The sequence below is a fragment of the Mesoplodon mirus genome (assembly GCF_964341445.2).
Source record: "Mesoplodon mirus genome assembly, chromosome: 5".
Lineage (NCBI taxonomy): Eukaryota > Metazoa > Chordata > Mammalia > Artiodactyla > Ziphiidae > Mesoplodon > Mesoplodon mirus.
The window spans coordinates 85,760,694-85,784,816 of NC_138980.1; the positions used below are offsets into that span (position 1 = coordinate 85,760,694).

The window sequence follows — 24,123 nt, forward strand, 5'->3', positions numbered from 1 at the left end:
GTTCAATTTGAATTCCAGATAAACAAGTAAGTTTTCAGTATCAGTATGTCCGAAATATTGTATGGGCCATACTTACACTAAAAATAAGTAAGACCAAATACTGCATGGGAATACTTACACTAAAAAATTATTCTGGGTTTATCTGAAACTGAAATTTAACTGGGTGCCCTGTATTTTTCTTCGCTTAGTCTGGCAACCCTTATATACTTACCACCAGCTCAGGTATTATATATTTATTGTATTTTTGTTTAGTGTGTGTCTTCCCCTACTAGTATGTGCAGCGTTACCAGGGACTACAACAATGCAAGAGTGCCGGATACACAGGAGTAGCTGCTTACTGAATCTTGGTGAATGAATGAATGAACACACACCATAAATACAAGCCACACCATGTAATGAGGAAAAGTTACATGTCCCAGAATTCCTGACTTGTGAACAGAAACCATGCACACAAAGGCCACAGACACAGATAAGACACATCTCCACCGTGCTCCCCATGCCAACCCCACACTTACCACAGACTTAACTGATACACATCACTCACTCTTCCCACATACTCACAGTCACCACCCAGGCCTACATTACCAACAAGACAGTGACAGAGTAAGTACTGATTTGAATTAAATACTGGAGTATCCACTGGGAACCACACTCTCAACTGTGTGTATTCACTGCACCTGACACGTGCCAGACACTCGGTAAGTATTTGTGGACAGAGGACTGATGAACCCACCCTGAGCCTTTCATTCCTCCCTCAGGAATCTCGAAGTCACAAGAGGATCCCCCTCAGCTTGGATCCACTGTGGTGGCCAAAGGCTGCAGCCCAGAGGCAGGGGAGGTCTCCTCTGCCTCTACATCCTTCTCCTGTGCTTCTTCTCTGCGCAAGCTCATCTACGCTGGTAAGGGCGCGGGGCTCCTCAGGTGAGGGGGTGCTTGGCTGTGAGGCAGGAGGCACACAGATCCCAGGGAGGCTGAGAGGAAACCCAGGGTCATCAGAGGTGGTGAGGGCTCTCTGGAGGAGCCTGGGCAGGATGGCTGAGCTGTTACGAGGGCGTGGGTCCCAGCTGAGTCTGGGGCGGGGGTGTGTGAATCCTGGTACTACCATGGTGGCGAAGTCAAGGAGCAGGGGCCGGAAAGGTCTGGGCTTGAGGTGGAGGGAAGAGGGACCAGATTAAGCATCTTCAGAGGAAAATGTAGGGTTTGTCTTTGCCTTTGCTTCCAGAGAAGGACAGAGTTCTACATCATAGATCTCCAGCCTGAGAGCAGGACCATCCAGCTCAGGTCCACACAGCTCACACATACATCCGCCCTCCAGGCACAGCCCTTCTCAGTGCACACAGAAACCCCAAGCACCACAGCCCCATTCCACAAGTAATGCACCACCGATATTCCCAAAATCACACTCCTCGTCGTACACGCATACACCCGCGTCGCTCACATACCACAGCCCTCACCACCATACTCCACACCCCTGCACACAGACACCGCTCCAGTATCCCCCCACACGCACATGAAAAGCCCACAGATGACACCAGATACACCGCTCCGTCCTACGGCCAACAGACACCAAGCTCACGACATAGCTACGTCATGCAAATGTCCCTCTCTCGTCTACCACACCTGCTCCCTCAGCTTCTGGCACGGCCCATGCATGTTATTATGTTTTTAATTTCCTTTTTCAGGAATCCGGAGATCACATCGAGACACTGCCCAGCCTAAAACACCCCTAGCCCAGGTTCAGGAAAAAGGGGAGACTGCTCCCCCATCACACTGTGTCTCCTCCTCACCCTCTTCACCCTGTAAGCACTATCTGCACCCAGACAAAGAGGAAAGGGGCATGAAAATATACTACATGCAGGTACAAGTGAACAAGGGTGTAGCTGTCTCCTGGAAGACAAAGAAACCCTTGGAGTTGCCTGAAAACCAGCTGACGATAGAAGAAGTGACCCTTCCTGAGGATGCATGCACAGTAGGCACTTACCCCTCTGATGTGTTCACCGAAAGCCTCCTGTCTGACAGTGAGCCCACTGGGGAGGAGAAAGAGTATGAGGAAAGGGCAGAGCCAGGCAGCCCATCAGGGTCACCTGCAGTCCAGGAGACACCCAGGGCCAAGACACCGGCCTGGATGGTGACCATGGAGACCGGCTTCAGGTGCATGGCCTGCTGCCGGGTCTTCCACACCGTGGAGATCCTCCAGCAGCACGTGAAGGGCGGCGTCCTGGAGGGCTTCGGCTGCCGTTTCTTTCATCTCAACATCGCCCAGTGGATGGCCAATGTGGAATTCGAGAGCACCCCTGAGGAGGAGGGCAGTGTGGAACCCGAGACCACCTCTGAGGACGAGGAGGACGAGGAGGACGAGGAAGAGAAGCTAGAAGGCCCCAGCCCGAAGAGACCCCGCAGGCAGGGTCTTTTCTCTCTTTTGAGTTCCACACAGCAACTGAGATTCATGGGACAGAAGATCCTGGAGACGGTGTGGCCTTGGAAGAGGTAAGGCTTGAGGCTGGCACTCTTCTGAGCCTATGTCACGAGGGCCCAGAGGAGTCTAAGGGAAGGGGCCGCACACATGTGCTGGTTTACCTAATGGCTCTGCAGGTGCATCAACTTGGGACACACCCAGCACTTCCAAAGGAATTGAGCTCTGTTGACTTCAACAAGAATGTGGAGCCTTTTCCTAGGAGTTTTCTCAGGGTCTGCACGATGGGCCTCAACTCTTAGAGGACGTACTGCCAGCAGCTCCTTCTCGGCAGAGAGAGCCAGGAGTGGTCTGAAGAGAGGACAGGGGCCCTTGCAGGACCGGAACTTTGAGGTCTGAGAGCCTTGGGCCTGAGCTGAGATCTCACCCGGACCACTGTACCTAGCCTTCTGTGACAAAGGGGAATATGAAAGAGAGTCACGTGGAAATGAGGTCCCCCGAGATATGGAAATGTTCCAGAACCTTCGTTGCGTGGTAGTTGATCTGGAGCCAAGCTCACTGTGGTGTGTGTGGCTCTGAGCATTAAGGCAACGCTGGAGGGTAACCCTGACCAGCAGAGCTTGGAGTGCTGCTTATCTCTTCCTGTTCTACCTCATTTGTTTTATCCCTTCCAGGGAGAAGAAAGGACCCTCGGGATACTAGCAGACAGAATGCCGTGCTCTGAAGGAGGATGAAGGGACCGGCACTCAGTCTAACATCATATGACAGTAGAAACGTCCTATGCAATAAAGGGCATTTTCCAAACCTTTCCTGGAGGTTTTATTTAATTACATTTTTCTATCTATGCATCTATCTGTCATCTACATCTGTATCTTTCAAGGTTTGTGAACAAGCTTTCACATAAGCACTAGAGACGTCCGCCAGCATTTTCCAGAAGAGGCCTGCAAATTGCTGGCGACTCCTCACAAATAGGGAATGGCCACAACCCCTGCCACACAGACTATGCCCGTGGCCCTCCTGACTTACTCCCACTCTCTCTCTGAATTTCCCAAGGTCTGAGATGAGGGTGCTGGCTGGAGGCAATGATCACGTGCAGGCTGAATCTTCTCCAGATTCTGATTCTCTTCCTGGGCCTATCGTCCTCAAGCACAGTCTCCATGTCCCTGGCCACACTGATCTCTCTCCTTCAGTCCTTCCCTCCCTCCCTCTCCTGCCTCCCAGTGCAGAGAATACTTTTTTGCATTTGAGACATTTATTTTTCGTTCACAGAGTTCTCACCTGTTCTACTGTGGCCTCCGTTGTGAACATTCCAAAGCTGAGAATTTTCTTTTTTTCTCCCTCATTTCTGCTGAGTCTTTACCTTCCTAATGCAGTGAACTCAGAGTGCCTAGCTGACTGGAGGGGGAAAAAAATCCAGCGAGCAAAGAGAAATAATAAAAGAATATATCAGTTAATTTTTCATAGTGTTATCCAACTACACATTTTTAAAATTTTGGAATAATATTAGGAATACTCTCTGTATAAAAAACTGAATTATTGGGCTTCCCTGGTGGAGCAGTGGTTAAGAATATGCCTGCGAATGCAGGGGACATGGGTTCGAGCCCTGGTCTGGGAAGATCCCACGTGCCACGGAGTAACTAAGGCCGCGCGCCACAACTACCGAGCCTGCGCTCTACAGCCCGTGTGCCACATCTACCGAGCCCACATGCCACAACTACGGAAGCCTGCGTGCCTAGAGCCCATGCTCCGCAACAAGAGAAGCCACTGCAAAGAGAAGCCCGTGCACCACAGCCAAGAGGAGCCCCCGCTCACTGCAACTAGAGAACGCCCGCTAGCAGCAACAAAGACCCAATGCAGCCCCAAAGAAATTAATTAATTTTAAAAAATTGAATTAGTTTCAAGGGTACAATGTATAAAAGTACAATAAAAGCCCCCCTTCATTACCCCCCAACACCACTCTCCAGCTGGAATAGATATGCTGTGATACCATTTATAGTCGTACTACTACTACTACTCCCACCACAGCCGAAATCCTCTGAGCCCGGTGCAGCAGCTTCCTTTCACAATGCTAGGACCCGCCACAAGACAGATGATAATCCCTTTGGACCTTTCAAGGAGCGGCACCAAGGGAACAGTACCTGGGAAATGCCACTGACAGCTCAGAATATCCATGGCATTTCTAGAGCCTAGGCACTGCTCTCGCTCTGGGAATGAAGGTCCAAAAAGCACATCGGAGAATGTTCATAGTTGTAAACAAGCTCCACCTCTGAAACACAATCTACATAGAACCACATATACAAGCCTGCACAATGGATGAAGCCAAGGTCTCCTCCATGATTGCCCTTCTGACAACCTTATTGTCTCCTCAACCATAAAAGATGACCTTGAAACTCACGACCTTGCCTTGTCACCAGAAACATCCAAGCTTGGATCACTCTTTCTAAGACCAGATACTTGCTCTCTGAACTATTAGAAACTTGTCACATACACAGAAGTAGAACAGGATTATTTCTATCTACCCGGGGACCTGGAGTCTTTCACATTGCTCCTGTTAAAACTCTCAGAACACCAAAACTTTACCTACAAAGGGTTCACGCTATGACACTCCCAATTTTCACAAACCTCCTCATCTCTTGTGAGTCACATGCAGCCAATTCCAGGAATTGGAAACATGGTTGTGAGGATGAAACTGACTTTGGGGCTCCCCTTGGATATGGTCTTCCAGACTTACCAAAAGGCCATTAAGAGGAAGGTTTACCCCACCTCAGGGAAACCCGAGGCAGTACTTGCAGTCAAGGGCTGGCCATGGCTTCTGAGCTACATCCAGAAAGAATTTCATACTGTACCTGGATCTGCTGAAGCAATTCCTGACTGTCCGAGAGCCAGCATGTACCGCTCCTCAACTGCCTCCATTGTGGATCATCAGTAGGGCTGTCAGATTTACTAAATAAAAATACAGGATACCCAGTTAAACTTGAACTTCACATGAATAATAAGTCATCACTTTTAGTATAAGTAGATCCTATGTACTATTTGGGGCACACTTATCTTCAAAATGTACTCGTTGATTTTCTGACATTCATATTTAACTAAACAGCCTATATTTTATCTGTCAACCCTACTCAGCAGAAATGATGGAGGCTTATAGAAATCCAGGAGACGCCTCAGCGCCTCCTCAGCTTTTATTTCTACGTCCTGGACAGCGAGCACGAACCTTCCACCCCCAGTCACTGGCCAGAATGGAGGATATTCTCTGCTTTAGAGCTTTTTCTACGTGTCATTGTTATTATCTTCCTTGTTTTAAAGAGATGTTTATTTTTTCCCAAACTTAATAGCTCATCCAAAAGTAGTTCAAAGCTCATTAGACAAGGGAAAAACAACATGGTTCTGAAAAGTGAAGGAAACCGCCTGGTGTTTAGTAAAGAAGTAGTAGGGAGATTGAAAAAGCCAAACTTAATAAGCAAACCTCTCCAAAGGTATTTTCAGAGCTTGATACCCTCCCACACCCTGAAAATATCATTACATCAAGAAGGTAGAACCTGCTAACCAAATGTAAGGCTCCCATATGATTCTATCAAACTGAGGATGCTTCTTTACTAGGCAGTGAGCACACTTGCTGCCCCAGGGACCTTGGCAGTTGCAATACAGAGCTCTTCCCTTTGGGATGGAAACAGCAAGTTTTCCTGTGGTCTACACGCTGGCCCCAAAAATACTACACTACCAATACTTGTCAACTTTAAGTATTTTTCTACATATCTCCATTTTTTCTGTTACTATCTGGACTACATCCTAGACTTGACATTACATCAATTGCATTCAAGAAGCTATTTTTAAAAGTTGGTAGGAAACCTTAAATCTAGAGCTTGCAGTCCCTGGCTTACTTTCATCCAGGTGCATCAGGGTTTTCAAAAGTAGTCAGGTTAACATATATATGGAATTTAAGAAAAAAAATGTCATGAAGAACATAGGGGTAAGACAGGAATAAAGACACAGACCTACTAGAGAATGGACATGAGGATATGGGGAGGGGGAAGGGTAAGCTGTGACAAAGTGAAAGAGCGGCATGGACATATATACACTACCAAACGTAAGGTAGATAGCTAGTGGGAAGCAGCCGCATAGCACAGGGAGATCAGCTCGGTGCTTTGTGACCGCCTGGAGGGGTGGGATAGGGAGGGTGGGAGGGAGACGCAAAAGGGAGGGGATATGGGAACATATGTATATGTATAACTGATTAAATTTGTTATAAAGCAAAAAGTAAAAAATAAAAAAAATAAAAAATAAAAAATAAATGATTTAAAAAAAAAAAAAAGCAGTCAGGTTAGTTACCCCGTATCACAGCCCCACGCTTGTGTCAGACATATAAAAATGGAACATGATATTTAAGGTTTTAGTTGCCAAATCATCGAGCCTCCCAGACAGAGGCAATAGAGCAAAATGATTACAGAGGCATGGATTTTGATTTGCTCCAGTGTCTTGGGCAAGTCACTTGGCCTCTGTATTTATTTGTACTTATCTGCACTTATCTGTCACTTGGGGGTTATAATTGTACCTGGTCCATGGGTACGTTGTACAAAAGATCTGTAGTTACAAGAAACCGACACAGAGTAAGCACTCCACAGACATTGGCTATTAGCTATTGGACATATTTCTCCATGAAACAGATTACTTTATCAGTGGATGACTCGGTGGGAGACAGTGAATCACAGAATCACAGCATGTTGAAAGTGACCTAGTTCACACTCTTGTGTCAGAAAAAGAAAAGTGTGCATGTGTAGAAAATGTCTGAAAGGTTACATAACAAATAGTTCATCATGTTAACTTGGAGGATTAGAATAAATCAGGAAAGGAGGAAAGAAAACCTTGAGTGTCATTCAATTTCTACATCATTTGTGTTTCTACACTGAGACTCTGAATACACTGGAAGTGCAATTTTTTTGAATGTGGCGGGATAAAGGTTTTCAAGTGTTCCTGATACATCCGTATTATTATTTCAGAATTGCTGGCATTTCTTGCCATCTTCGGATCTACACCCACGTGAGTCAGGGGGCCATTCTGGACGGAGGAGATAATAGAGCAGAAGTGAAGTGAGAGAAAAGGAGAGAAAAGATTTTCTCTTTTCTCTTCAAAGAGGAAAGGTCTTTGGAATGGGAACAACTCACAACCAAACTCTGGGGAAAGGATGTGATGAAAACGAGACAAACATCCTACCCCTGTGATGAGAAGGATTCCCTGGGCTGGATGGAGCGAGGTCACAGGTGGCTGGACAAGGAAACCAACTAGGGAGAAACACACACAAGTGCAGAGCAAACACCCCGAGGCCACTCAGCCTGACTCCATGCAAACATGTGTCCAGCAGCCAGCCCTTCACCTGTGGCTCCCCAGCAAGACAGGTACCTCGGGGGTGCCAACTCATTCTGAGTCCATTATGCCTGGCCATTCATAAACGGCTGTCTAACGTGTGAGGAATAAACTCTCAATGTTTATGAGGAAGTTGGGGAAGGAGATTGAAAGGTTACTTAAACGGAAAAAAAAGAAGTTCGGGAAGGCAGGATGGTAGAGAGACAAGAAAAAGACCTTACAAGATAGAAAGGATTTGCCAAAGAAGAGAAAGAAAAAGAAATGATTCCGAATGGGTTAACCTGCAGCTAGGAAGTTAAGGAAGATTATTGATGTGTGAAGACTATGGAATAAAGTGAATAAAATTTATCAGAAGTTGCTGAGACTATGGTAAGAAGCATGATTATCAAATTATGAATTGGCTGCAATGGCATTCTAGGGGGACACTAGGAAGGGGAAGCAAATGTTCATGAGATGACAGTGGCAGGTGGAGAGTTGTTTCAGGGGAAGATCAGTCTTGCAGTGTGTGTATCAGAGGAGGGCAAGTGTGAGCAAGCAAGGAAATACTAAGTGTATACGGTTCCTTCACTGAGTGCACCCAGCCCCGTGGTCAGCCTTGAGAACAAGCAGGACTTCAGGTACTGGAGCTACCATTTCATTCATCAAGACTTGAGAAGACACCCTTAACTCAGGTCTTCTCTTCAAACGCCATCTTTCCTTCTTGACCTTCATTTGGCCTCTTGCCTTACCCTCAAGCTGTGGACTGAGGCCACAGAGCAAGATGGGTCACTAGTGTCCTCCATCCCCTAGCAACTGTGGTTCACATCAGTGGAGTCCCGAAGGCAATAACCAAGTAACAGACACAAGAGTGTATGAAGAAGAAGAGATTCTGATAAGGCTTTCTGTGACAGTGTGGGCCGAGTCGGCTGTATATGCCTGCTATCACCTGAATGATGAGCAGCCTTAGGGGAGAAGTGCTCAGAAGGCAGAGCCTGGCTCTCTAGAGGCTCTGCGTCCTCACAGCCCACTCCAAGACCTCAGTTGCAGCTTCGGCCCCCAATCTCTCTCCCTCTGCCTACTCACAGTTTTTGAAGTCTTCTTTCCTCCACATTTCTCTTGAGAGGTGGGGGAGGAAGATGAGGTTCAGGCCAGCTCAGACTCCCCTGGGATCCCAGCAGGATGCCTATCATGAACCTCCCACCTTCTAGGAAGCTCCTAAGATCTCCACACTTGGGGGAGGTTTCATTTCATCTGTGCTTCAAATTGCTGGCTGGAGATGGCCTGTTGGAAGCTGGCTAAAAGCAAGTAGGAATCTTCGGGCAGCCTGGCCCTTCTCGACTGTCAGACACCTTCAGGGATATTCTAGGAAACGTTGTTTGTTCTAGAGAAGGGAGGGAAACAATCCAATTGTCCAATAATGCTTGAATGGAAAATAAATGATGCTATACGCATGTGATGAAATAATATCAAACAGTCAAAAATCAAAGACCTAGATCTATATGGATTCACGTGGATAAATCCTGAAAACATAATATTGATTGAAAGAAAATAAGATCAAGAACGTTAGATTGTGATAACAGGTATGTAAGTATTTAAATATTTAAATCAATTCAACATATTGCTTCTATATATAGAGATGCAAGAAAATAAACTTTATCCAAAGAACACATTATTTACATTTAATATGTTCATTTATCTAGGAGACCCAAAAGAACCCACAGATAAACTAGCAGGAACTAATAAGACGGTTCAACAAGGCACACACATACAAGATCAATAAATTTTAAAAATCAATCAGGCTCCTCTACACTGGCGATAATAAATTAGAAACTGTAAAAGAAAATAAGAAAAAAAGAAGATCTAAAAAGAGTCACAAGAGCCATATAAATTATTTAGAGCTAAGCATACGTAAAAGTAAATATAACTAACAAACTGAGTACGACCACTTAAACTCCGCCCAACCCAAGGATTAAAAAACGCCTGTTCTTACTTTATGAGAACAGGCCCTCTTCTTAAGTAGCAGATCAGTAAGTGAGAGTGAATCAAAGAAACACAGCATTTGAAAAGTCAGCTAGGCCAAGCCTCTCGATCGCACAGACAGAAGCTGAAGCCCAGACAGGTTGAGTTCCTTGGTAAAGGGCCCAATGTCCTGACTCAAGGACTAGCATTTTTCACTCATTCATAAGATACAATCAAATTCAGTACCTTGGAAAGAGATGGGAAAAAATGAAGAAATCAATGATATAGTTCCTCATCTTTAAGTACAGAAATAGCCGTGACAAAATTACAGGTAATGAGGGAAAATTGAAGCGCAGAGTTTAAAATGTCAATAATCCACAGGGAAACTGGAGACCATTTAAAATATTCATATTAAATCTCTATATAAGACATTAAAAGATCTCCAATCAAAATGTTCATTTTATAATAGATATGGTATGATACAATTTATAATAGATGTGGTATGAACCTTTCCCTTTCACGGGAAAGGTTCGGCTGGGAAACAGGAATTGTTCTTGAAAACGGGGCCTGTGCTATTGCAGAGACTGTGCTGTACCTAGGTCAACAGAATGCTCCGATGTCATCACTGAGGTCACAGAATCCTGCTGTGCGCCTGGCAACCTTGGAAACTTAACAGCCCTGGTGAGCACCAGGCAGCACTGCTGGTTCACTAAGTGGTACAAGTTTTTCAGCCATTTAGGAGACTTGACTATTTTTATTTGTATTGAATCATTTCAACGGTTTGCCCAAGAGCCAACAAGGGCCAACCTGTAGGGAAGAGGAGGAGTTGGACATCTCTTGAGGCATCTTCTAAGGGAGACTTCTAGTTGGTACGATGAAACGGCGACAAAAGAGGAAACATCTGGAAAATGAAGAGTCCCAGGAAACTGCCGAGAAGGGAGGAGGTATGTGGGGGGCAACTTGGCTGGGGCACATGGGTTTCTGCCAAACTGAACCTTCTCTAGGAAGAGGGGGACTGAGAACGTGTCACCTGTGAAGCAGGGAGCGAGAGACCTTGTCTCACTGATGCTGCCGTATCCATCCGGAGCGTTCCTGTGGTGTGAGATGGCACAGAACGGCCAGATGCCCCCTGGGAGATGGGAGGTCAGCTCCGCTGCTCTGAGGACTCTCTCCTGGGGCAGCCGGGCCTGGAGCTTTGTCGGACTCACAGCAGGCTGCATCCTGCTTGCACAGACCTAGAGGTGCAGCTTTTCTCAGTCCCCGATTTCTCTCTTATTCTCTTGGATCTTTCCCTGGGGTCATGAGGTGGGGGATGTGAAGGATGCAAGGATGCTGAGAGAGACCCATGAGTTGCTTGGCCTCTTTTACCAAAGTGGAAAGAGAAGCCCCATGAGTTGAAGACCCTGTTGAAAAATATCTTGACAAGTGGAATGCACTTCGAAAGACGATTGTTTGCCTAGGGATGGTGTCATATTGAAAGCAAGGAGGTTTTATGCCTTCAACAGGAACAATTTCCCAAAGGAGACCAAGGGAAGGGAAGGGCTTTCCAGAGACTGAGACCGCGTGGGCAAGGGTGAGAAATGTCCTCAGGGTCCTGCGGGGAGCTCTGAGAGCCACGGGCCACGTGGTGCCTGCGTGCATTAAATGTAGGCGAGTAGCTTGCCCTGGGAGGGGGTGGTCACCCCAGAGATCCAGCTAGAGGTCTCTGCCCCAGATTAGAGCCCAGTAGCTCCTACCAGGCCCAGGGCCCTGGAGACTGTAGGATGGGCCCTGGGAATGGAGCTCTAGACAGAAGGCAGATTTTCAGGCAGTGGCTGGGACAGGCTGGGGAAGGCAATGACTGCCCCTGACCATTCAGAATATTTTTCTCTATGTTCCTGTGTGTGTGTGGTGGGGGGGGTGGCGGAGGGGGTAGTGCCGAGAAAAGCAGGATGAATGGGGGTAGAGTGCTTATCAGATATAAACTCTGCGTGGTATAGTTCTTGTCACCCTGCCTGGACCTGGCTGACACTCGGTGTATGTAAGAGTGTATACAGAACTCTTGTTAGGGGTGTTTTATGAGACAGTAACTCATACACCCATGTACACTCTGATACAGCAAAAATATCACACACCCCACATAGAACTTCCGTATTAAACCACACACAGCACACGGAGGTATATACACGCATCCCTCCTGTACTACGTTCTCATACAACCCACCTGTATCACAATCCTCTCCTCCAACACCAAACGCTGGAGATGAGATATGTATATAGACACACACACTATATATATAGGACACACACACACACACACACACTATATATATATATGTATCTCCTCAACTCTCGCACAAACACAGCTAACTTCAGCCATCACTAAATACCTCTATAAGAACCAGTCACGTGTCATACACACCACACTTGTAACACATTCTTGAGTAATGCCAGACCCGCTTTGTACAAAGCACAGTAAACCACAGTCTCACTAACCCATGTCAGGGTTGCCAGATAAAATAGGGGCTATCCAGTTCAATTTGAATTCCAGATAAACAAGTAAGTTTTCAGTATCAGTATGTCCGAAATATTGTATGGGCCATACTTACACTAAAAATAAGTAAGACCAAATACTGCATGGGAATACTTACACTAAAAAATTATTCTGGGTTTATCTGAAACTGAAATTTAACTGGGTGCCCTGTATTTTTCTTCGCTTAGTCTGGCAACCCTTATATACTTACCACCAGCTCAGGTATTATATATTTATTGTATTTTTGTTTAGTGTGTGTCTTCCCCTACTAGTATGTGCAGCGTTACCAGGGACTACAACAATGCAAGAGTGCCGGATACACAGGAGTAGCTGCTTACTGAATCTTGGTGAATGAATGAATGAACACACACCATAAATACAAGCCACACCATGTAATGAGGAAAAGTTACATGTCCCAGAATTCCTGACTTGTGAACAGAAACCATGCACACAAAGGCCACAGACACAGATAAGACACATCTCCACCGTGCTCCCCATGCCAACCCCACACTTACCACAGACTTAACTGATACACATCACTCACTCTTCCCACATACTCACAGTCACCACCCAGGCCTACATTACCAACAAGACAGTGACAGAGTAAGTACTGATTTGAATTAAATACTGGAGTATCCACTGGGAACCACACTCTCAACTGTGTGTATTCACTGCACCTGACACGTGCCAGACACTCGGTAAGTATTTGTGGACAGAGGACTGATGAACCCACCCTGAGCCTTTCATTCCTCCCTCAGGAATCTCGAAGTCACAAGAGGATCCCCCTCAGCTTGGATCCACTGTGGTGGCCAAAGGCTGCAGCCCAGAGGCAGGGGAGGTCTCCTCTGCCTCTACATCCTTCTCCTGTGCTTCTTCTCTGCGCAAGCTCATCTACGCTGGTAAGGGCGCGGGGCTCCTCAGGTGAGGGGGTGCTTGGCTGTGAGGCAGGAGGCACACAGATCCCAGGGAGGCTGAGAGGAAACCCAGGGTCATCAGAGGTGATGAGGGCTCTCTGGAGGAGCCTGGGCAGGATGGCTGAGCTGTTACGAGGGCGTGGGTCCCAGCTGAGTCTGGGGCGGGGGTGTGTGAATCCTGGTACTACCATGGTGGCGAAGTCAAGGAGCAGGGGCCGGAAAGGTCTGGGCTTGAGGTGGAGGGAAGAAGGACCAGATTAAGCATCTTCAGAGGAAAATGTAGGGTTTGTCTTTGCCTTTGCTTCCAGAGAAGGACAGAGTTCTACATCATAGATCTCCAGCCTGAGAGCAGGACCATCCAGCTCAGGTCCACACAGCTCACACATACATCCGCCCTCCAGGCACAGCCCTTCTCAGTGCACACAGAAACCCCAAGCACCACAGCCCCATTCCACAAGTAATGCACCACCGATATTCCCAAAATCACACTCCTCGTCGTACACGCATCCACCCGCGTCGCTCACACACCACAGCCCTCACCACCATACTCCACACCCCTGCACACAGACACCGCTCCAGTATCCCCCCACACGCACATGAAAAGCCCACAGATGACACCAGATACACCGCTCCGTCCTACGGCCAACAGACACCAAGCTCACGACATAGCTACCTCATGCAAATGTCCCTCTCTCGTCTACCACACCTGCTCCCTCAGCTTCTGGCACGGCCCATGCATGTTATTATGTTTTTAATTTCCTTTTTCAGGAATCCGGAGATCACATCGAGACACTGCCCAGCCTAAAACACCCCTAGCCCAGGTTCAGGAAAAAGGGGAGACTGCTCCCCCATCACACTGTGTCTCCTCCTCACCCTCTTCACCCTGTAAGCACTATCTGCACCCAGACAAAGAGGAAAGGGGCATGAAAATATACTACATGCAGGTACAAGTGAACAAGGGTGTAGCTGTCTCCTGGAAGACAAAGAAACCCTTGGAGTTGCCTGAAAACCAGCTGACGATAGAAGAAGTGACCCTTCCTGAGGATGCGTGCACAGTAGGCACTTACCCCTCTGATGTGTTCACCGAAAGCCTCCTGTCTGACAGTGAGCCCACTGGGGAGGAGAAAGAGTATGAGGAAAGGGCAGAGCCAGGCAGCCCATCAGGGTCACCTGCAGTCCAGGAGACACCCAGGGCCAAGACACCGGCCTGGATGGTGACCATGGAGACCGGCTTCAGGTGCATGGCCTGCTGCCGGGTCTTCCACACCGTGGAGATCCTCCAGCAGCACGTGAAGGGCGGCGTCCTGGAGGGCTTCGGCTGCCGTTTCTTTCATCTCAACATCGCCCAGTGGATGGCCAATGTGGAATTCGAGAGCACCCCTGAGGAGGAGGGCAGTGTGGAACCCGAGACCACCTCTGAGGACGAGGAGGACGAGGAGGACGAGGAAGAGAAGCTAGAAGGCCCCAGCCCGAAGAGACCCCGCAGGCAGGGTCTTTTCTCTCTTTTGAGTTCCACACAGCAACTGAGATTCATGGGACAGAAGATCCTGGAGACGGTGTGGCCTTGGAAGAGGTAAGGCTTGAGGCTGGCACTCTTCTGAGCCTATGTCACGAGGGCCCAGAGGAGTCTAAGGGAAGGGGCCGCACACATGTGCTGGTTTACCTAATGGCTCTGCAGGTGCATCAACTTGGGACACACCCAGCACTTCCAAAGGAATTGAGCTCTGTTGACTTCAACAAGAATGTGGAGCCTTTTCCTAGGAGTTTTCTCAGGGTCTGCACGATGGGCCTCAACTCTTAGAGGACGTACTGCCAGCAGCTCCTTCTCGGCAGAGAGAGCCAGGAGTGGTCTGAAGAGAGGACAGGGGCCCTTGCAGGACCGGAACTTTGAGGTCTGAGAGCCTTGGGCCTGAGCTGAGATCTCACCCGGACCACTGTACCTAGCCTTCTGTGACAAAGGGGAATATGAAAGAGAGTCACGTGGAAATGAGGTCCCCCGAGATATGGAAATGTTCCAGAACCTTCGTTGCGTGGTAGTTGATCTGGAGCCAAGCTCACTGTGGTGTGTGTGGCTCTGAGCATTAAGGCAACGCTGGAGGGTAACCCTGACCAGCAGAGCTTGGAGTGCTGCTTGTCTCTTCCTGTTCTACCTCATTTGTTTTATCCCTTCCAGGGAGAAGAAAGGACCCTCGGGATACTAGCAGACAGAATGCCGTGCTCTGAAGGAGGATGAAGGGACCGGCACTCAGTCTAACATCATATGACAATAGAAACGTCCTATGCAATAAAGGGCATTTTCCAAACCTTTCCTGGAGGTTTTATTTAATTACATTTTTCTATCTATGCATCTATCTGTCATCTACATCTGTATCTTTCAAGGTTTGTGAACAAGCTTTCACATAAGCACTAGAGACGTCCGCCAGCATTTTCCAGAAGAGGCCTGCAAATTGCTGGCGACTCCTCACAAATAGGGAATGGCCACAACCCCTGCCACACAGACTATGCCCGTGGCCCTCCTGACTTACTCCCACTCTCTCTCTGAATTTCCCAAGGTCTGAGATGAGGGTGCTGGCTGGAGGCAATGATCACGTGCAGGCTGAATCTTCTCCAGATTCTGATTCTCTTCCTGGGCCTATCGTCCTCAAGCACAGTCTCCATGTCCCTGGCCACACTGATCTCTCTCCTTCAGTCCTTCCCTCCCTCCCTCTCCTGCCTCCCAGTGCAGAGAATACTTTTTTGCATTTGAGACATTTATTTTTCGTTCACAGAGTTCTCACCTGTTCTACTGTGGCCTCCGTTGTGAACATTCCAAAGCTGAGAATTTTCTTTTTTTCTCCCTCATTTCTGCTGAGTCTTTACCTTCCTAATGCAGTGAACTCAGAGTGCCTAGCTGACTGGAGGGGGAAAAAAATCCAGCGAGCAAAGAGAAATAATAAAAGAATATATCAGTTAATTTTTCATAGTGTTATCCAACTACATATTTTTAAAATTTTGGAATAATATTAGGAATACTCTCTGTATAAAAAACTGAATTATTGGGCTTCCCTGGTGGAGCAGTGGTTAAGAATATGCCTGCGAATGCAGGGGACATGGGTTCGAGCCCTGGTCTGGGAAGATCCCACGTGCCACGGAGTAACTAAGGCCGCGCGCCACAACTACCGAGCCTGCGCTCTACAGCCCGTGTGCCACATCTACCGAGCCCACATGCCACAACTACGGAAGCCTGCGTGCCTAGAGCCCATGCTCTGCAACAAGAGAAGCCACTGCAAAGAGAAGCCCGTGCACCACAGCCAAGAGGAGCCCCCGCTCACTGCAACTAGAGAACGCCCGCTAGCAGCAACAAAGACCCAATGCAGCCCCAAATAAATTAATTAATTTTAAAAAATTGAATTAGTTTCAAGGGTACAATGTATAAAAGTACAATAAAAGCCCCCCTTCATTACCCCCCAACACCACTCTCCAGCTGGAATAGATATGCTGTGATACCATTTATAGTCGTACTACTACTACTACTCCCACCACAGCCGAAATCCTCTGAGCCCGGTGCAGCAGCTTCCTTTCACAATGCTAGGACCCGCCACAAGACAGATGATAATCCCTTTGGACCTTTCAAGGAGCGGCACCAAGGGAACAGTACCTGGGAAATGCCACTGACAGCTCAGAATATCCATGGCATTTCTAGAGCCTAGGCACTGCTCTCGCTCTGGGAATGAAGGTCCAAAAAGCACATCGGAGAATGTTCATAGTTGTAAACAAGCTCCACCTCTGAAACACAATCTACATAGAACCACATATACAAGCCTGCACAATGGATGAAGCCAAGGTCTCCTCCATGATTGCCCTTCTGACAACCTTATTGTCTCCTCAACCATAAAAGATGACCTTGAAACTCACGACCTTGCCTTGTCACCAGAAACATCCAAGCTTGGATCACTCTTTCTAAGACCAGATACTTGCTCTCTGAACTATTAGAGACTTGTCACATACACAGAAGTAGAACAGGATTATTTCTATCTACCCGGGGACCTGGAGTCTTTCACATTGCTCCTGTTAAAACTCTCAGAACACCAAAACTTTACCTACAAAGGGTTCACGCTATGACACTCCCAATTTTCACAAACCTCCTCATCTCTTGTGAGTCACATGCAGCCAATTCCAGGAATTGGAAACATGGTTGTGAGGATGAAACTGACTTTGGGGCTCCCCTTGGATATGGTCTTCCAGACTTACCAAAAGGCCATTAAGAGGAAGGTTTACCCCACCTCAGGGAAACCCGAGGCAGTACTTGCAGTCAAGGGCTGGCCATGGCTTCTGAGCTACATCCAGAAAGAATTTCATACTGTACCTGGATCTGCTGAAGCAATTCCTGACTGTCCGAGAGCCAGCATGTACCGCTCCTCAACTGCCTCCATTGTGGATCATCAGTAGGGCTGTCAGATTTACTAAATAAAAATACAGGATACCCAGTTAAACTTGAACTTCACATGAATAATAAGTCATCACTTTTAGTATAAGTAGATCCTATGTACTATTTGGGGCACACTTATCTTCAAAATGTACTCGTTGATTTTCTGACATTCATATTTAACTAAACAGCCTATATTTTATCTGTCAACCCTACTCAGCAGAAATGATGGAGGCTTATAGAAATCCAGGAGACGCCTCAGCGCCTCCTCAGCTTTTATTTCTACGTCCTGGACAGGGAGCACGAACCTTCCACCCCCAGTCACTGGCCAGAATGGAGGATATTCTCTGCTTTAGAGCTTTTTCTACGTGTCATTGTTATTATCTTCCTTGTTTTAAAGAGATGTTTATTTTTTCCCAAACTTAATAGCTCATCCAAAAGTAGTTCAAAGCTCATTAGACAAGGGAAAAACAACATGGTTCTGAAAAGTGAAGGAAACCGCCTGGTGTTTAGTAAAGAAGTAGTAGGGAGATTGAAAAAGCCAAACTTAATAAGCAAACCTCTCCAAAGGTATTTTCAGAGCTTGATACCCTCCCACACCCTGAAAATATCATTACATCAAGAAGGTAGAACCTGCTAACCAAATGTAAGGCTCCCATATGATTCTATCAAACTGAGGATGCTTCTTTACTAGGCAGTGAGCACACTTGCTGCCCCAGGGACCTTGGCAGTTGCAATACAGAGCTCTTCCCTTTGGGATGGAAACAGCAAGTTTTCCTGTGGTCTACACGCTGGCCCCAAAAATACTACACTACCAATACTTGTCAACTTTAAGTATTTTTCTACATATCTCCATTTTTTCTGTTACTATCTGGACTACATCCTAGACTTGACATTACATCAATTGCATTCAAGAAGCTATTTTTAAAAGTTGGTAGGAAACCTTAAATCTAGAGCTTGCAGTCCCTGGCTTACTTTCATCCAGGTGCATCAGGGTTTTCAAAAGTAGTCAGGTTAACATATATATGGAATTTAAGAAAAAAAATGTCATGAAGAACATAGGGGTAAGACAGGAATAAAGACACAGACCTACTAGAGAATGGACATGAGGATATGGGGAGGGGGAAGGGTAAGCTGTGACAAAGTGAAAGAGCGGCATGGACATATATACACTACCAAACGTAAGGTAGATAGCTAGTGGGAAGCAGCCGCATAGCACAGGGAGATCAGCTCGGTGCTTTGTGACCGCCTGGAGGGGTGGGATAGGGAGGGTGGGAGGGAGACGCAAAAGGGAGGGGATATGGGAACATATGTATATGTATAACTGATTAAATTTGTTATAAAGCAAAAAGTAAAAAATAAAAAAAATAAAAAATAAAAAATAAATGATTTAAAAAAAAAAAAAAGTAGTCAGGTTAGTTACCCCGTATCACAGCCCCACGCTTGTGTCAGACATATAAAAATGGAACATGATATTTAAGGTTTTAGTTGCCAAATCATCGAGCCTCCCAGACAGAGGCAATAGAGCAAAATGATTACAGAGGCATGGATTTTGATTTGCTCCAGTGTCTTGGGCAAGTCACTTGGCCTCTGTATTTATTTGTACTTATCTGCACTTATCTGTCACTTGGGGGTTATAATTGTACCTGGTCCATGGGTACGTTGTACAAAAGATCTGTAAAGTAGTTACAAGAAACCGACACAGAGTAAGCACTCCACAGACATTGGCTATTAGCTATTGGACATATTTCTCCATGAAACAGATTACTTTATCAGTGGATGACTCGGTGGGAGACAGTGAATCACAGAATCACAGCATGTTGAAAGTGACCTAGTTCACACTCTTGTGTCAGAAAAAGAAAAGTGTGCATGTGTAGAAAATGTCTGAAAGGTTACATAACAAATAGTTCATCATGTTAACTTGGAGGATTAGAATAAATCAGGAAAGGAGGAAAGAAAACCTTGAGTGTCATTCAATTTCTACATCATTTGTGTTTCTACACTGAGACTCTGAATACACTGGAAGTGCAATTTTTTTGAATGTGGCGGGATAAAGGTTTTCAAGTGTTCCTGATACATCCGTATTATTATTTCAGAATTGCTGGCATTTCTTGCCATCTTCGGATCTACACCCACGTGAGTCAGGGGGCCATTCTGGACGGAGGAGATAATAGAGCAGAAGTGAAGTGAGAGAAAAGGAGAGAAAAGATTTTCTCTTTTCTCTTCAAAGAGGAAAGGTCTTTGGAATGGGAACAACTCACAACCAAACTCTGGGGAAAGGATGTGATGAAAACGAGACAAACATCCTACCCCTGTGATGAGAAGGATTCCCTGGGCTGGATGGAGCGAGGTCACAGGTGGCTGGACAAGGAAACCAACTAGGGAGAAACACACACAAGTGCAGAGCAAACACCCCGAGGCCACTCAGCCTGACTCCATGCAAACATGTGTCCAGCAGCCAGCCCTTCACCTGTGGCTCCCCAGCAAGACAGGTACCTCGGGGGTGCCAACTCATTCTGAGTCCATTATGCCTGGCCATTCATAAACGGCTGTCTAACGTGTGAGGAATAAACTCTCAATGTTTATGAGGAAGTTGGGGAAGGAGATTGAAAGGTTACTTAAACGGAAAAAAAAGAAGTTCGGGAAGGCAGGATGGTAGAGAGACAAGAAAAAGACCTTACAAGATAGAAAGGATTTGCCAAAGAAGAGAAAGAAAAAGAAATGATTCCGAATGGGTTAACCTGCAGCTAGGAAGTTAAGGAAGATTATTGATGTGTGAAGACTATGGAATAAAGTGAATAAAATTTATCAGAAGTTGCTGAGACTATGGTAAGAAGCATGATTATCAAATTATGAATTGGCTGCAATGGCATTCTAGGGGGACACTAGGAAGGGGAAGCAAATGTTCATGAGATGACAGTGGCAGGTGGAGAGTTGTTTCAGGGGAAGATCAGTCTTGCAGTGTGTGTATCAGAGGAGGGCAAGTGTGAGCAAGCAAGGAAATACTAAGTGTATACGGTTCCTTCACTGAGTGCACCCAGCCCCGTGGTCAGCCTTGAGAACAAGCAGGACTTCAGGTACTGGAGCTACCATTTCATTCATCAAGACTTGAGAAGACACCCTTAACTCAGGTCTTCTCTTCAAACGCCATCTTTCCTTCTTGACCTTCATTTGGCCTCTTGCCTTACCCTCAAGCTGTGGACTGAGGCCACAGAGCAAGATGGGTCACTAGTGTCCTCCATCCCCTAGCAACTGTGGTTCACATCAGTGGAGTCCCGAAGGCAATAACCAAGTAACAGACACAAGAGTGTATGAAGAAGAAGAGATTCTGATAAGGCTTTCTGTGACAGTGTGGGCCGAGTCGGCTGTATATGCCTGCTATCACCTGAATGATGAGCAGCCTTAGGGGAGAAGTGCTCAGAAGGCAGAGCCTGGCTCTCTAGAGGCTCTGCGTCCTCACAGCCCACTCCAAGACCTCAGTTGCAGCTTCGGCCCCCAATCTCTCTCCCTCTGCCTACTCACAGTTTTTGAAGTCTTCTTTCCTCCACATTTCTCTTGAGAGGTGGGGGAGGAAGATGAGGTTCAGGCCAGCTCAGACTCCCCTGGGATCCCAGCAGGATGCCTATCATGAACCTCCCACCTTCTAGGAAGCTCCTAAGATCTCCACACTTGGGGGAGGTTTCATTTCATCTGTGCTTCAAATTGCTGGCTGGAGATGGCCTGTTGGAAGCTGGCTAAAAGCAAGTAGGAATCTTCGGGCAGCCTGGCCCTTCTCGACTGTCAGACACCTTCAGGGATATTCTAGGAAACGTTGTTTGTTCTAGAGAAGGGAGGGAAACAATCCAATTGTCCAATAATGCTTGAATGGAAAATAAATGATGCTATACGCATGTGATGAAATAATATCAAACAGTCAAAAATCAAAGACCTAGATCTATATGGATTCACGTGGATAAATCCTGAAAACATAATATTGATTGAAAGAAAATAAGATCAAGAACGTTAGATTGTGATAACAGGTATGTAAGTATTTAAATATTTAAATCAATTCAACATATTGCTTCTATATATAGAGATGCAAGAAAATAAACTTTATCCAAAGAACACATTATTTACATTTAATATGTTCATTTATCTAGGAGACCCAAAAGAACCCACAGATAAACTAGCAGGAACTAATAAGACGGTTCAACAAGGCACACACATACAAGATCAATAAATTTTAAAAATCAATCAGGCTCCTCTACACTGGCGATAATAAATTAGAAACTGTAAAAGAAAATAAGAAAAAAAGAAGATCTAAAAAGAGTCACAAGAGCCATATAAATTATTTAGAGCTAAGCATACGTAAAAGTAAATATAACTAACAAACTGAGTACGACCACTTAAACTCCGCCCAACCCAAGGATTAAAAAACGCCTGTTCTTACTTTATGAGAACAGGCCCTCTTCTTAAGTAGCAGATCAGTAAGTGAGAGTGAATCAAAGAAACACAGCATTTGAAAAGTCAGCTAGGCCAAGCCTCTCGATCGCACAGACAGAAGCTGAAGCCCAGACAGGTTGAGTTCCTTGGTAAAGGGCCCAATGTCCTGACTCAAGGACTAGCATTTTTCACTCATTCATAAGATACAATCAAATTCAGTACCTTGGAAAGAGATGGGAAAAAATGAAGAAATCAATGATATAGTTCCTCATCTTTAAGTACAGAAATAGCCGTGACAAAATTACAGGTAATGAGGGAAAATTGAAGCGCAGAGTTTAAAATGTCAATAATCCACAGGGAAACTGGAGACCATTTAAAATATTCATATTAAATCTCTATATAAGACATTAAAAGATCTCCAATCAAAATGTTCATTTTATAATAGATATGGTATGATACAATTTATAATAGATGTGGTATGAACCTTTCCCTTTCACGGGAAAGGTTCGGCTGGGAAACAGGAATTGTTCTTGAAAACGGGGCCTGTGCTATTGCAGAGACTGTGCTGTACCTAGGTCAACAGAATGCTCCGATGTCATCATTGAGGTCACAGAATCCTGCTGTGCGCCTGGCAACCTTGGAAACTTAACAGCCCTGGTGAGCACTAGGCAGCACTGCTGGTTCACTAAGTGGTACAAGTTTTTCAGCCATTTAGGAGACTTGACTATTTTTATTTGTATTGAATCATTTCAACGGTTTGCCCAAGAGCCAACAAGGGCCAACCTGTAGGGAAGAGGAGGAGTTGGACATCTCTTGAGGCATCTTCTAAGGGAGACTTCTAGTTGGTACGATGAAACGGCGACAAAAGAGGAAACATCTGGAAAATGAAGAGTCCCAGGAAACTGCCGAGAAGGGAGGAGGTATGTGGGGGGCAACTTGGCTGGGGCACATGGGTTTCTGCCAAACTGAACCTTCTCTAGGAAGAGGGGGACTGAGAACGTGTCACCTGTGAAGCAGGGAGCGAGAGACCTTGTCTCACTGATGCTGCCGTATCCATCCGGAGCGTTCCTGTGGTGTGAGATGGCACAGAACGGCCAGATGCCCCCTGGGAGATGGGAGGTCAGCTCCGCTGCTCTGAGGACTCTCTCCTGGGGCAGCCGGGCCTGGAGCTTTGTCGGACTCACAGCAGGCTGCATCCTGCTTGCACAGACCTAGAGGTGCAGCTTTTCTCAGTCCCCGATTTCTCTCTTATTCTCTTGGATCTTTCCCTGGGGTCATGAGGTGGGGGATGTGAAGGATGCAAGGATGCTGAGAGAGACCCATGAGTTGCTTGGCCTCTTTTACCAAAGTGGAAAGAGAAGCCCCATGAGTTGAAGACCCTGTTGAAAAATATCTTGACAAGTGGAATGCACTTCGAAAGACGATTGTTTGCCTAGGGATGGTGTCATATTGAAAGCAAGGAGGTTTTATTCCTTCAACAGGAACAATTTCCCAAAGGAGACCAAGGGAAGGGAAGGGCTTTCCAGAGACTGAGACCGCGTGGGCAAGGGTGAGAAATGTCCTCAGGGTCCTGCGGGGAGCTCTGAGAGCCACGGGCCACGTGGTGCCTGCGTGCATTAAATGTAGGCGAGTAGCTTGCCCTGGGAGGGGGTGGTCACCCCAGAGATCCAGCTAGAGGTCTCTGCCCCAGATTAGAGCCCAGTAGCTCCTACCAGGCCCAGGGCCCTGGAGACTGTAGGATGGGCCCTGGGAATGGAGCTCTAGACAGAAGGCAGATTTTCAGGCAGTGGCTGGGACAGGCTGGGGAAGGCAATGACTGCCCCTGACCATTCAGAATATTTTTCTCTATGTTCCTGTGTGTGTGTGGTGGGGGGGGTGGCGGAGGGGGTAGTGCCGAGAAAAGCAGGATGAATGGGGGTAGAGTGCTTATCAGATATAAACTCTGCATGGTATAGTTCTTGTCACCCTGCCTGGACCTGGCTGACACTCGGTGTATGTAAGAGTGTATACAGAACTCTTGTTAGGGGTGTTTTATGAGACAGTAACTCATACACCCATGTACACTCTGATACAGCAAAAATATCACACACCCCACATAGAACTTCCGTATTAAACCACACACAGCACACGGAGGTATATACACGCATCCCTCCTGTACT

General features: G+C 46.5%; 1 long non-coding RNA gene across 1 annotated transcript in view; it reads right to left on the reverse strand.

The window, feature by feature from the left end:
* Window positions 1-3,696: 3,696 nt before the first annotated feature.
* The window catches only part of LOC309804115, a 100,502-nt gene continuing 80,075 nt past the window's right edge, over window positions 3,697-24,123 (reverse strand). Inside the window, exons 12-16 of the long non-coding RNA XR_014294080.1 lie at window positions 21,065-21,362; window positions 17,483-17,579; window positions 8,837-9,134; window positions 5,260-5,356; window positions 3,697-3,808 (exon numbers count right to left, since the gene is read on the reverse strand). This is a non-coding gene — a long non-coding RNA (uncharacterized lncRNA). The remainder of the gene's footprint in view (window positions 3,809-5,259; window positions 5,357-8,836; window positions 9,135-17,482; window positions 17,580-21,064; window positions 21,363-24,123) is intronic.